This window comes from Magallana gigas, chromosome 7 (genome assembly GCF_963853765.1).
Source record: "Magallana gigas chromosome 7, xbMagGiga1.1, whole genome shotgun sequence".
Lineage (NCBI taxonomy): Eukaryota > Metazoa > Mollusca > Bivalvia > Ostreida > Ostreidae > Magallana > Magallana gigas.
In genome coordinates, this window is record NC_088859.1 from 19,949,705 (window position 1) to 19,965,844 (window position 16,140).

Consider the following 16,140-nt stretch of genomic DNA (forward strand, 5'->3'; position numbering starts at 1 on the left):
TGTTAAAAATTTCTATCAAGACAATGTAATCTGGAGCCACCTGATGAAAAACATTTCAAGTTTAATCATGTGCAAGTCTGTGGACTTTAGTGCTCTTGAAAGCACAAATAAAATATGACAAATGAAAATATTTACATGACAGACATATTTAGACAGATGGCACAAAATTGTCTCCATTCGTTAAGACCCAGGTTTAACAATCCATTAATTTAATTGAGAAAATAAATACAAGATTATTTTTTCCCATACCAATTGCTAAATAAAAGTGGAGACATTTTACTCATAACATGCCTACATTATTTTTTTTTCTGTCTGGCTGTATCATAAGGGCTTGAATGCTATCCAACATTTATCAAACATAAATATTTTCGTACAAAAGTCCAATGGAGACTGCCTGGGCTGGAGAACGTCTAATCTACCTCCGTGAACAATACAACTTCAACTGATATGATCTAGCCGAAATCACCAAACAAATGAGGGATTTTCTAAACCATTCTTTTTCTAAATTTTGGTTTAATCAGATTATGAAAAAAAAATTCTTCCAAGCAGACACATATGTTTAGGGGAGAAAGGACACAAAAAATAGTTGTCCAAATATTTTACTTAATTCCTACTTAAAATCTTGGATTTTTATTTTTTATTTTGAAGAGGGTCTATTGTGAGAAAAGATATATAGACATTAAGTGAAGTACCCTTTAATAGTACTGGTCAGGCTCGTTTACCTATCAGACCACTTGACTCGAACATAATCCTAGTCAATTCGGTGCTTTCAACAATTTTTTTTTATAAATAGCAAACCTAAACAAAGTACCCTCTATTCCCATAGTGTTTTGATAATTCTGAATGAGGCATTACTTGTACACAAATAACATTTTATAACAAATGCTTTAATCTTGAATCACTCAATTTCGTACCCATAAAAAAAACCCAATGACTTGTACTGGAAAATACACAAAACCTGAGAAATTCTTCATGGCCACCGATTCCGTGCCGGGATTATCGAATCCCATTTGAGTGTGAAATATGCGCTAGAAAGGTATATCATCAGGTACAAATTACCTTTCTTCACTGTTGTTAACTGAGGTAATAACCCATTTAAAAAATGACCACAGGTGTATAAAAACGTGAAAGATCCCATTGTGCCATTGCACTTCAAAAAAAAAAATGTATAACTAAAGCAAGCACTTTAAAGGTAGCCGAAATCAAAATTGAGGTGTATCATTTTTCCATACATCTTAACAACAAATTCATACAAAATGCTTGTCAACTGTTCAAAAAGGCATGCAAGACTTCAAAGAGAACAATAAAATCCCACATATTAGATGTTTAAAATAATCGTGAAAAGACAATTCTGAAAATTAAATTTGTTTCAAATGGTCGATTTATCTGTTCACCTTCTTTTATCATGGCTGACCCCCTCCAAAAGTCCCTCATTTAGCATACCTGAGAGGATCTAAGGTATCTATTTACAACTAATAGTTCTATTGTTTACAATTGCAATTAGGCTCGCAAAATTTTATCTGTCATAAACTGACTGTGAACTCTTAAGCCATTAAGCTAATGCTTCAATTTCCAGCTACAATAAATATTACAGAGAATGGGATAAAGACATGTTTGGAAAATCTAAGAGATCGGATTTAAATACATCCTGGCCACTGAAATATTAACGATTAAAAACTACAAGCGAGAAGTAAAGAATTCGTAATGCAACTCTCTCCGATACTTTTCAAACAAATCTCCAATGAAACAAAATGTGAAACAATGGGCCTCTGGATTATATTGTGAGTCACAGATTGATTCTCTAAACATTAGATTTTGTAAGGGGGAGAAAAAGTAAATGAAATTAACACCTAATTAGCTGTGGCATAATTACTGATTGCTCGGTACTCTCAGGAATAATATCAGTCAACATCTCCGCCTCATTGGAGAAGAAATTTCGAAAATAGTAAATTTGAGTCAATAATCCTGAATGAGCTGCTGAGAATGGCAAACTTTCTCCATTGTCTGCTGGTATGAGAATACATGTGGAACTCTTTTGTCGGAAACCGTACTGAAACAACAACCATCACCTGTTGCAATTCAGGAAATGACGGACAATGGAATTGATTTCTAAAAATAATGCATTAATGTATCTCCAAAACCAGTTGTACTATTTCAAGCATGTTTCCTAATTCATTTCTCCCTCCTTTTTGTTGGGCACACAATGAAATGCCTCCAGGAACTCTGAAAAAATCTCTGGTTGCTTTGCTTTGAAATTTCTATCACCATTCCCCAGACTGCCATTAGAAAGATGCAATTGACAAATGCATTATTTCTCTGATGTGGCATCATCATTCCTCTCCTCCCCTTGGAAGTGACAAACCTCATCCAACCATTTCATTTAAGTCCCTATAATCCATACCAATAACCACATGCGTTACATCAAACATCATTTCTGATCCCGCAGAGACAACTTGGGTTTTTTATGTTGCATTGTAAAACTACCACTCACAAAAGACCATCCTTGCCCATAAGTAGACTAATATCGCACCTTCAAGACCAGTTCTATTTAATGGTACCGGGAAAAATACATAGTAAAAATGTCATTATTGGAAGAAAAAAATTTGTTGCTCTTTTTATACTATTTTTGAAGAAAAAAAATCTGACTGAGGAATTGGCAAATTTGTTTGGCTGTGTTTTGATAGTGAAATGCATCTTATGTTATCAGATAGTCTCTTAACTTCTTTTTCTTCTATTCCTGGTCCAGATTATGCAATGTTTCCCTCTTATCTGTTTCATCATCTTGCGCTATGGGGTTATCAAGCCTCCCCAATGCTATCGAGTTTTCACCCCAGAGCACAGTTCATTAAGCAAGTAGGAATGGGGTGCTTGTTGTGTTTTATTTCTTTTCAATAGTCGTAGACTGGTCACAAGGTGATAGTTTCAGTCTTGTAAAAAATAGATAATATGTGAATTTATTGGACGGGGAACATGATTCACGATGGCCTCACTCTGATAAGAAGCAACACGAACTCTCTGTTCCCCGCACCAGATCTCCATTACAGGAAAAACAATAGACTATAACCCTTGAAACTTCACACTCGGAGGCTAGCTTTCCTAGCAACCTGTTACTCTGATGATTAAATTTGCATTCTCTGAAGATATGACAAGACCAATTATTCAAACTTTGAATACTAGACTTTTTTATCGTCCCAATTCACAGCTTTTTGGTCATGCATGGGCTAGATTGAGAATGAAATTCAAGAAACTCTTCATATAACAATTTCGATTCCGGGTACATTTGTAAACTTAAACATTTCCATGAGATATATGTAATCAATATTTATAGACCAATATATCTCCTCCACCCATGGCCATAAATCAATTACCCATGAAGTAATAAAAAAATTAAACAGTAATTTTACCAAGAAACTAAATAATGGCTTGTTTGTTTTTCTCCCGGTTTCTCCTGTTGTCTTCTTTCTACTTTCAGGTTTTAATCGAGAAAGATTTGAAATTTATAAACAACTTCAAACCCTACAAAGCCTACGTCTAATAAAAACAGCTGGTCTAAGCAGAGGATTGTTTGACCACTAGAGTCAATAGAAGAGGGGGGTTTATGTCCGTTAGCAAACAAGAACGGTCTACTCTGAACAACTTGGCAAACACTACCCACAATAGGATTTTACAATTTTTTATACAACTTTTTATTTCATAATAACTAAAATACTGTGTGCTTATGCTTTCTGCAAATCAATATTTTCAAAGATTATGTTATTTTCTCCAGACAGATCTTGTTTAAAGAGTCCTGGGTGAAATTCTTTAACTAGGTTTTTTTTTTCTTTAAAAAAAATTGAACTATTTTGAAAACACCAAAAGGTCACACTGCAATAAATTATTGACCATAACTTAGATAAAAGCACTATATTCATGGGACCAAAAATTCAATTTTAAAAAATATAAAAACAAAACACTCATCTTATTCCCCCCCCCCCTCCCCCCCCCCCCCCCCAAAAAAAATGACTGAAGTCTTGAAACAGAGTGATGTAAAGAAAGCAACAACTGAATTCCTTGCATTTCCATTTAAGACCCCTTCCACTGTACATGTTTTTGCATTTTGGTTCCTGAACAATGGCGAATTCTTTCGGAAATTCTATTCTGCCAATTTAATCAAAGCTATTCTAAAACTTGCTACAGGAACCCGGAGCTGTCAAGTACTTTTTCTAATCCAATTTCATTTGAAGTGGAAATTCTGCTTGCTAATTCCCAGTGTACAGAAATTCCTTGGCCGCTTATATGCATTTGTGTTTTCAGAGGCCAACTGAAGCAGAAGGAATAGACTTAGAGTACCGAGTAAAAAAACATTAAGTTCTCTTGAACATTAATTTCTCAGTTACAATGCTCTCTTTTTTCACTCAATGATGTATTTCAGAAGCCCACTTCATCTGATCTCTTCAAAGACATCAGATGATCTCTCTCTGCCATTCTGTCAACTTTAAGTGTCGCATTAACAAGCCATTATGACCTAATACACATTCATTTCCCCAAAAACATCTTTGTGACTCACAATGGCCAGGCATGTAAATTTTTACCTAATTTTCAGCGGCAATGATATAATTAACAAACTGATTACTAAGACAATAGAACGTCTTATTCCATGTCTGCAACACAGTTTTGACAAATGTTAACCATATTCATCCCTGTGGTAGGTTGATATTTCTGGACTAAATGGGCCATGTTAGGTCTATAATAATTCCTTCCGGTAATTGATTTCTTTCACTTAGTCAGGCTGAAGAAATGAACTTCAAGGCTAATGGTTTAGCAGGAGTCTGTCTGTTCTGATAGGCCTGATGGATGAAAGCCGAAAAATATATAGATGTTTATGAAGATATTGACTCCCATCATGTCACCCTTAATAAATCATAGCTGACACAGGTCACCCAAGAGGAGAGGGGAGATGGGGCCAAGATACAAACTGAGCCTGAATATAGTTGCACCCTAACACGCTTTCTTCTGCTGAGGTTGTCAGGACAAGCTGATCTTTCTGAAATTGTTCAAATCATGAGATTTTGATGGGGTTGTGGGCAATTCCATTAAGATATAAAGGAAAGATAACTTCTTCCATTGGGGGAAAATTTCATGGCTGGACAAATACAAAACATTTGAACCTACCCCTGAAAATATAAAAACCGCATAAAAAGTTTTCAGATGTTCTGAAAAGGAAAATTGATGTTTTAGCTCTGAATAAAAACTTTTCTGAGTCAATATCCCATAATGCACACATTTTCCCTCAAAGCCGCCACTTACAATAAGGAGAAGATATTTGGGACTGATAAAAAAAAAGACATTTCTGATTATCAGCCCATGAATACTGAAAACTAACAGCTTGATAAGGTATTAGGGGGATATAGAATTGACATTCCAACCTAAACATCTGGTCCATCACAACTTTTTAAAGGACCGACAACAGAAGAAGGGGCCATGCCTTGGTCTTCCATCAACAAAACAATTAAAGCAAACTCCAAGCAGTGGTAACAGATGATAAGCCAAACACAGATCACCAAGAGATGCTTTAGTACACAAGACCCAGATGCCCTGCACGCCTTGTTAGACAATTCCAAGACAGCTTTCATCTTCCTTCCTACTAATTCCCCATCTCCTTTCCCTCTAATTTTCTGACCTTAAAATCAATGATCGTAACTGTGCTGTCTGGACAATATATATGTCAACAGGCTTCGGTTGAGTTTCTTTTTACTACTCATGGAAGAAGGAAATTGTTTCAGCAACACAGTTCTCTAGCCTCTATTTCATTAGCGCTCGCCTTGCAAGGTCTTCCAGCAATTAATAAAAAGCAATTCTGCTTATATGGGATATTGACCGCCTTTTCTCTGATAATAAAAACAGTAGAATGTACTCTTTCAGTATGAGAACAGAGCAGCTAGGATATTCAATACAGCCACTTAAGTCTGCACGGATCTTTTATAAAACTAATATTGCAGAGCGATTCACACATCATCAGATCAAACGCTTAATCGGCTGTTAAGAATATCTTCTAATTTACACAAGAAAAGATAAGAGAGATTTGCTTTTTATACAGTTATTTTCACTCATTTGTTTTACAGCAGGTAAGAAAAATCTATACTTCATCTAGACAAATTCAAGTTCACTATAGTCTGTGCGCGTGCAGGGGAGAAATGTGAGAAATTCAGGTTTATGAGTGTCTATACCACCCTCTCCGAACCAATATCTTTACAGGTCATCTGAAATATTTTCTTGTAATTAAACTGTAAAACATTCTCCAATCTGTGCTCTTTAACTGTATCTTCTTGAGATTTTTGAATTAATGACCAGATTAAGACTCTCTGGTTATGATATAGGGGACCATCTGAGAAAGGCTTGAGCACTCCAAATCAAACATTTTAAAAGTTTGATGATGAATTGCCGTTCTCTAGGTAGGGGCCCCCCAGGTGTTTTGCTGCCTGACAGACAGAGTGTATTTAAATGATCTTTTTTTTTCTGTTAGTCAAGTGTTTATTAGGCTGGACATCACCAGGTAATTTTACATTACTGAAATCAGTGAGAACAAACGGGGTACAACAAGACGACATCGGAAGCTTCCCATTTCTGTCACTGCACACCTGGAGGAAAATCAATGGGACATTCCTTGGGAGTCGGATCCCGGAGTCCTGCTTGAGATAAACCAATCTCGATAATGACAAAATTAAATACAGCTATCTACCTAAAGAGCGGTCTGGCCCGCAAACTTTCCATCTCATCTCCCTCCTAACGCAACAATGTCAAAGCTTTTCCTCAGTCTATCAACCCAACCCTCTCACTGCAACCTGGCAAACCCAGGCAAACAAAAGGGAAGACCTTCACTTTCTGTGTCTTTTTCCAGTGGCTTTCAAAGATTACCCAAAACCTCAGCAGAGAGATTGGAATATGGCGAAGGAATGTGTGATAGATTAAGTAGCGGATATTGAATAATGTCATGTCATCATACCCCCAGATTAAAAGATGTATTGAGAATCTGGGTCAGTATCCATGTAACACACTGTCCTGAAGGTTGAAACCTGGAGTCAGTTTATGTCCCACCTATGTGGAAGTCCCCCAAAGGTCTCCTGACAAATGTCCCTCAGGTAACGCACTTGTGGCAGGTGTGTATCAGCTCGTTTCTCTGGTCATTCGTTGCCCAGAGGTCGCCTTCACTTGCTCTAGCAGATAATTCAATAAAAGCTTTCTGATGTGTTTTAAAGATATACTCAGAAGAATTTGTCACTGTAAAATGTCAAGCAGAAATTGATTTCTAGATGACAAACATCTTGTTTTGAAAACTTGTCAAGAAACAGATATTTGTAGATAAAAATCTCCCCCCCCCCCCCCCCCTTGTGTCTTGTGGAGACCTTTAAGCTCATTTAACATGCATGCATTTTTCTGAACTCTGAAATGTTTTTTACGACAAAGTCATATTAGACATTCTAGACTCATCATTTTGGAACAGAATGAATGGGCCTGGAATAAAAGGTTTTAATTATTGCACAGTCACCAATGTCACGCTGAGAAATGGGGTCATAAACCATTTTGTAACAATCATATTCCTTGAATACTGTGTAAATCACCTTGGCCACTCACCATGTTAAAAACACGGGCCTGCCCTCTAACACCAAGAGGACTTGGCATTCTTGTGTATCTCACTGCTGGCACCTGGAGTTTTATGTCTGGATAATATTTCAATTCCAACAGGACAACCCACAGTTTCCTGGGACGATCCTGTCCAGTTTTTGAGTTATGTGCCCTTGAAAAATGGATGGCCCTTACAGAACAGGTGCTGCATTCTACCTTAAATCAATTTACACTTTCTTTTCACATTCTGAACAAGTGAATGAGGAAAACATGCTGTACAATAGTGATGAATACGGAAACCCAGCAAAAATTTTTTGAAGAACAATGAACCTTTTGCCCACAGCAAAAATTAGCAGATATCCAAATTGGTTGATATGATCACACCAAAAGGACAAATAAAATAGCACATCAAAGGTTAGGAGACAATTCCTATTAATAACCCAAGAATATCCGACAGCATTTAGAAATTGACACATGAAACATGAAACCATTATCAGCCCATTTCAATCTCCCAGCAAAATGACAATTAGATTAAGTGACCATTGGCCATTGAGACTAGCCTGGCCCTTGAGTCCATTGTCTGGACACACTTTTCACTCAGTCCCCCTTTTCTCTCTTTCTTTTCTCTCTCTCTCTTTCTCTTGTCTAAACGATGGACAACAAATGGCCACTCATCTTCAGCTTATCCCCCCCTACAACTATTAATGCCTTTATACGTGGGTAATAGCTCATGAATCTTCCAGTGTTAAACATGGCAATTTGGAATGGATAGATATGGGTTAATAAGTAGAGGTCTCTCTTGAATGGCACTGCAGGCCTTTTGTTGTTTTGTGTTTATAATGTAACGCGGCATTATGAATGCTTTAACGACTTCAGATACAAATTGGATTACACTCGGGGTATTTTTTTTTTTTTAAATGTTCATGGTTGAGGGCACCGTCAGGTTATGTCAGAAATAAATTCTCTGTCTAAACTATTACTTCATCTTAGGTCAAAACTTTTTAGCTTATCCTAATCTTAGAGATTAAGTGGACCAACCTGTTAGTATGTCTTTCTTTTTTTCTTCAGTGACAGCGAATTTTACATTAATCAAACCTGAATGACAAATCGTTTCTTTTTTCTATTATGATTACACCGCATTCCATTGTAATGACTAGATTTACAGACAATGGTACCTCAAATCATGTCCTGCAAATGGTGATTCCGTCTTTTAAACTAATACTCTACTGCACAGAGAGGATGAAAATATCAAGTGCCAATTAAGGGAGAGGTTAAGGCCAATTGACATTTGAACTTCCCTATCTTGGGCCACAAACACACTTAATGCCAAAAACATTCACTTAGCAAACTCGGCCAGATATGGAACTTTAATACCTGAGTTTATTCTACACAGAAGTCTTATCTCAGCAGTGGTAAGGAAAAAGGTTCATTACGCTGAATGCATGTGCTTGTATGTCTAAACATTCATTACAAATAAAGCATGAAAATAATGCACTACCCCTGAAAGGTCTCATTAGAATTAGGATTGTCTCAGAGATTTTTTAATTTAATACATTGGACATGAGGATTATAATATCCTTGGTATCAAATTTTTAAAATTATCTTTGATTAGCAATTCCAATTATTTTCTCATCGACCTATCGTGGCTTTGATATAACGTAAGCAAATCTCCATCTTTTTAATTAATCTTTCACTACAAATAGCTCCAAATAATTACGGGGAGTGTATTTATATAAATATATCTATGTGTAGTACTATCTGACTTTAGAAATTAACTAGAGGTACTGTGAGCAAGCTCACAATTGATACCCCCCGCTAAGAAAAATCATAACTCATGTATTTTTTCTATTATAGAAAATATTGGATGAATCTATTTCATCGTCCATTTTCTATAAATAACAACTGCTCTATTTTTTAAAACTGTTAATGCTTATATGAGTACACAAACCAATTTCTATTCTTTAAATTCCATTTTAGTTCAAGTTAACTGTTAATGCATGAGGACATTTGCATCCTTATGTTAACAAACATGACCCGAATCAAACGAAATTCCACCTGTCAAGCAGCCACTTAATATAAACATTTTGAATTATTGGTATACCGATTTTTTTTTACAATGACCTTGAACTTCCTCAATTGACCTTTGGTCAAGGTCATGACATACTCTCAGGTTATGAGCATTCTAGATGTGAATTAAGAACTTCCAATATTTGTCCATTAGAAAGATATGGACTGGACACGAGTTTTATACTTTTCTGCAAGTGACCTTGACCTTGTCCAAATGACCTTGGGTCAAGGTCATGACACACCCTTAGGTCATAAGCAATCTTTGTGTGAAGTAAGAACTTCCAATGTTTCTCCATTAAAAAGATATGGACCAGACACGAATTTTGCAATTTTTTCTGTCAGTGACCTTGACCTTGTCCGAATGACCTTTGGTTAAGGTCATGACACACCCTTAGGTCATTAGCAATCTTTGTGTGAAGTTAAAACTTCCAATGTTTCTCCATAAGAAAGATATGGACCGGACACGAATTTTGCACTTTTTCTGTTGGTGACCTTGACCTTGCCCGAATGACCATGCTTCAAGGTCATGACACACCCTTAGGTCATAAGCATTCTTTGTGTGAAGTAAGAACTTCTAATGTTTTTCCATAAGAAAGATATGGACCGGACACGAATTTTGCACTTTTTCTGCCAGTGACCTTGACCTTGCTCGAATGACCTTGGTTCAAGGTCATGACACACCCTTAGGTCATAAGCAATCTTTGTGTAAAGTAAGAACTTCTAATGTTTCTCCATAAGAAAGATATGGACCGGACACGAATCGAACAGACAGACGGACAGACGGACGGACGGACGGACGGACGGACAGACGGACGGACGGACAAGGTGATTCCTATATACCCCCCCAAACTTCGTTTGCGGGGGGTATAATTAGTGGCCCCCACTTTGTGTTTGACAGTGACATGACTGTGGATGACAAGCCCGACTCTAAGCAATGGTCAATACGACAGTAATACTCGTGCATGATCCATGGACGTAATTAACAAACAACATATAGAGCTCTCGTAAGGAGTCTCCGCAGGTATTTTTGTTATTTGTGAAGACGGAGGTTTGCATTCGACGGTCGCCAGTGACCAAGCAAGATCCAGTTCCTAGATAAAGTAGGGAGACATAAACGTCGGACATTATGAACTTTTATCATTGACAAGCCATAACACTGATCTAAAACGACAAAAAAATAATAATAATTCCGCAGATCGCCACTGACAACATATTTCCAGTCTGATGCACATTCAAGCCACCATAACGCTTCCCAATCAAGGCAGGGCCACAGACCAGTAGGCTTTTATAGCGGAGGTATTGAAAACTCCCCACGATACTCTATTGATAATTTTAAGTGGACTTTTAAGCAGAGGGGACTGTTTGATATGAATTCATAGATGTCAACACCCAATCTCGTAAACCATCAATTTAACCTACGGTACCAATTTTTTTTTCTTCCTCTATAAGACCACGTAACAACAAAGAGAACATTCATGTCCATAAACCTAAGTTACCTAAATTTGAAAAAAAAATTCACAAAATGACTCATTCCAAGGCTGTCTGACATTATGGATACATACCAGGGTTTATTTGTTAAAATTGACAATTATAACACTATACCTAACAGCACTAACAGCAAAATCATTTACAAACTTCCCCCCAAAAACGTCTTTTTTTCCCTCAGAGTCAATAAATAATTCATAAATTTCCGAATCTCTAAGAAAGTATTAGATGGCATGACTAGGGCTTTAATTACATTAAAAATAGATCAAGTTGTCAGCGGTTTGGTCGTAAGTGACTTCGGCAACACCTCCTTCTTCAGACTCAGGCTAACCAAAAGAAAAAAAAACAAGTAACCAAGTCTCCAGACCCCTTGCTTGATGACATTTCTTACATTATTTATGGGTCTACTGTTTTAACTTGATCTGGCGAAGAGCATACACAATTTTTTTTTTCGGAGAAACAAGTAAATATATACGTTAAAAACCTCATGATTTGCACATTTTGGTTGTCTGTAGAAATGTTACAAAAACTGATTTTATGTGAAGTGGGCTGTGCATTTTTACTAAGGAACCAAAAATTTCACTTATTTTCCAGGGAGACTTGTTAAGTTTTTTCATTACATCTTCTGTCTCTTTCGAATGAATCAGACGATAAATTTTTCAAATCTCATCAGAAATTATTTTTTTTTACAGTGCAAATCTGCCGACTAAATTACAGAAATTAGTTTAAAGGTACAATTTAATTACATCAGAGGGATGAGGAGGAGAGGAACTCTCTATTTCATGGTTCCCATGGCAAAAATGGTGATTTTATGATTGATGCCTGAAATATTGCAAATTTCCCAGAACACATAACCCCAGCAACAGTCAACAAGTATGGCAAACAAAAACAAAAGTAAACAGGATACCCCCCTCATATATCAGGAAATTTATTAAAATCTCATTTCTCCATCCCCCATACATCTCTTTCACAGCAAACAAGGTCAGTGTATAGCTTTGCATGCTGAAGTTGCAGATTGCCTGGACAGATTAGAAAAAAGCTGTGATTAATGTGGCATCGGAACTGGTCTTTAAAATTGACCTATGCAATGGTATGGGAGTTGGGGAACTTCCCGAAGATAGTGTTACATGGGCAGATGGCAAGGCTTATAAGATAGGACACCCCTCTACAAGAATTTTGACATTTAGATCCATCAGTAGTTAACTTTTGGTGGAATTTAAACCACTCTTTAGCCACCCTTTGCTCTTCTCCACCTGACCCCTGTCATTAAACCTGTGTACTCTGACTGTTCATCACTCACAAACTTTGATTAAATTTAACTCCAATTTACAGCATAGAGAGAAGAAGCAGCAAAGCAGATAGGAATTTTTTTTTTTTTTTTTTGCTCCTTTAAATTACATTTTTTTTTTCTAGCTTGGGAGGGAATTCTTTCTCTAATCAATTTTCATTAGTGTTGTCTGCCAAGATTACCCAGGTGTTTGGTACTTGTATTCGCTGTGTGTTGCACCATGTGTGCAATATTCCCACTCCTGAAAGTCTTAGCAAAGTCCCCTTCTACCATTTATTTCCCCATCATCAAGCAGTTCCACAAAGCTCCCCATAGGACCCTAAGCCCTCAGTGGGTTGCTGTGCAACTTCTGAATAATCTGGCTGAATACTCTTCTAATGTTTTTTTCAGATCCATATTTCCAAAAATTCTTATGATATAACCAAGCCAGATGTTGCACAGAAAACAAAAGCCTTATCAACCTGTCACAAAAGGGAGCCTTTAGTCAGAAACCAAAATCTTTTTTCCTCCATCAAATGCTGCTTTGTGCTCAGCAGGACAAGGGGTGTGTGCATTGGTGTTCAGCTGGTGTACGTAGCTTTGGTGTACAGATGCCCAGCAATGAGCTGATAATTTGTCCAGTTACTAATAGTATTATGTACTTCACAAGACAACAACAAAGCCCTTGGGAAAGATCTAACACATTAGTAGGTAGGTGATAACAAGAAGCTATTATGTTATCTCTGTATACATGTATCTCTATATCTATCTCTCTCTAAAAACTTCGTAAGCCCCAAAGTCTCAACCTGCATGTATACACAGCCAAAAAAAAAAAAGAAGAGAGAGAAGAGAAGAGAAGAAAAAATCTCATCAGCATATCCTGCAAAAAAAAAGCTGCATTCTAGGAACAGCCAGATCTGATTGCGGATAACATCGGAGATCTAGGTACCTCCTCTGCTCCCTGTCACTGCGAGGTGTTGTGTACTGAGGGAAAGGTGGTTCCCGAAGACAGGTCTTGTCAACACAAAAACTAACTCCAGCATTTCACACATCTCTTTGATGTTGATTCAGCAGATGGTATATCAGGTCATATTGCCATTTTGTGCCTATTTTATTTTTATCTTGGGGGGGAGGTATCAAATACTTTTTAAGCACATTTTAATTTCAAATTTTTCACTTCACTTGAAGAAAAAGAAATGTATATATAATTTATGTGAATATGCCACAGCATTAGCTGGGCTCTTTCTTGATCCAAAGTAAAAGTCTTCCTGATTTTTTTATTTTTTTTTAATTTTTTTTTCATTTTTTGGATTCCATTAGTATTCTAGAGTGCAGACCGCACACTTGTAAAGGGAAAGGTTTAAGACGACAAATTGCTTCCGATCTGATGTAAATTATCCAGTCAGCCATGACAGATGAATTCTTAATGTGATTTACCTTCTTTTACATCATATGTTTTATTTTGAGATGTATTAGCACTCATCTTAAATCAAAAGAACACTGCTTGAATTGAAACATAAATCTATTCAAACAAGACCGAAATATATGAATCATATGCATTCAGGATCGGAGTGATTAATTATCAGGAAAATTTTAACGCCTAAGTCATTTTTACCCATCAATAATATGATTTATGGCTATATGAACAAAAAAACACCTACGCATGATTGACTCTCTCCTAATTTCTTTCAACTCGTTACAGGTATTGTGTAATTAATTACTATCTCTTTGTTTCAAACTTATGGGTAAGTTTTCAGTATCTCAATGCAGCAGGAAGAATCAATTAATTATTACCGAAATCTGACTTCTACAGAAAACCACAAACATACGGCTTTTTACATGTACATGCTGAAACATTTTATCAGTAAATGACCATTTTACAAAGATAACACGGTATACTCTACATGATACAGTTCTCAGCGCAAGATAAGCTTCATTTAGCACTAAAGAGCAGCCTTCCTCTTTTATCACATAGCCATCATCCCCCCTCCCCGTTTCCCTTTCCTCTTTCCCTGCAGGCCAAGTGTAACAGTAGCAGTTTGGACAACAGGGATGGCTAATAACTACCAGTTGTGATCCTCAATAGAAAAGTAAACAAAGGATGGTGGGGGGAAAATCAGCCATTAATAAGTTGTATCATGTCAGGAGTTTTATGGTCTGATTATCGGTGCGTTTCCTGTCTGGACTTCATTCATAATGTCTTACACCAGGGTCATTTGCATAGTTCTCCTGTGATCTTGTATTAATAAAGAGGCGATACTGTGTTTTACTATCATTACTTATATCTGAACAGCTTCTTGTGATCAATTAATTCATCTTAATGCTAATGTCAGAGTGAGCCGTTACTATGGAATGCACTGGGCTTATACTGCTTCCGTACATCTGATTTCCCTAACGCAGAAAAGACACTTTTCCCTATTAACAGCTATCGCGGTAAAAACATGAATCCATTATCGAACAAAATCACTCGGTGTTCTAAGGGGTTCTGAACATGCATCTTCAAAGGCGTAAGGGTATTGTCATAGATTGACAAAATATGACCCTTATTTTCCAGTCAGCACACTTCAAGAAATGCTCTTTGGCTGCTTGCAGGGATTATTTGAACAAGCATCTGTGAAGGTGCACCCAACCGCGAGAGGCGCTCAATGAAACAAGGCGATAGAAAGGTATACTGCAAAAAAGTGGACCCCAGCCTTTTCCAGCCCACTTAATAAAGATCCATTTTTCTCATTTCCCTTTCATTTAACACCAGAGTCAACCCGACAAATAGACATTCCCCATGTTGACAAAAATCTCTAATGGAGAAATAAATATCTCCAGCAATGTGTGTTCTGAGTCGTTTATCAGAAGAGAACCTTGTGGTGTCCCATAAGCTGGGGATTAGGGGGAGGATTTCCAGTTAGCCCCTGCACCTGCGATAGTGCTATACCCTCTTAACTGTCCATTAAAGGACCTTGGCTTGGGCACACTTTCTTTTACTGTGATCGCAAAAACACTACAAGTAAGTCAGTCCTTGACTTTATATATCTGCCACAATGGCTGCCAAAGCATTCTACATTTTAGGGAGGTGAACGGCAGAATTATCTACATTTTTGCGGATAAAAAAACCCATGTATACCTAACTGCTACTAATTAAATACTAATATCTTTTGTAATCGACTACCATCAAGTATAGTACTTTTATTGTATTCTAACCAGTGTCGTGCTGTGCACACCTTTGGCCCCCTAGTTGCTGAACAGAACGAGAATACTGGAAGGTAGCTAGAAAGCGTAGCATGTCAAAAATTAAACTAGCTTGCACCTGACACTTTTCACGGTGTAAGCTCATTTATCATGTGGCCTGTGTGAATTTTGAACCAAGTTACCAAATTCTTACACCGTTGGAACAATTATTCTACAGAATCGGCCAAGAAAACATCTGCTGGTTGGGGGTATGACTTCTGAGCTGCCGAAATCACGAAACCCAAAAAATGCTTCATTGAATGAGAAAACAAACTTGTTTTTTTTCTGTCCCTGTCTATTAATTGGCTCCAGAAAACGTGTTTCTTACTTTTCGGCACCTATTAACCTTTATCTTTGGACTGCCTTACCAATTTCTATTTATTATTTTTGCCAAATGACCTCAAAACTACACTTTTTCTCGTAAACACTTGGAAAATCAAAATAAGAAATACTTCTCAATATGTCTAGCAAATACGGTTTATGTTACATATATCTTC

At 37.0% G+C, this 16,140-nt stretch overlaps 1 protein-coding gene across 2 annotated transcripts in view; it reads right to left on the reverse strand.

The window, feature by feature from the left end:
• The window catches only part of LOC105341106 (netrin receptor UNC5C), an 81,164-nt gene that overhangs the window by 60,856 nt on the left and 4,168 nt on the right, over nucleotides 1-16,140 (reverse strand). The gene's annotated exons all lie outside the window — the stretch shown is intronic.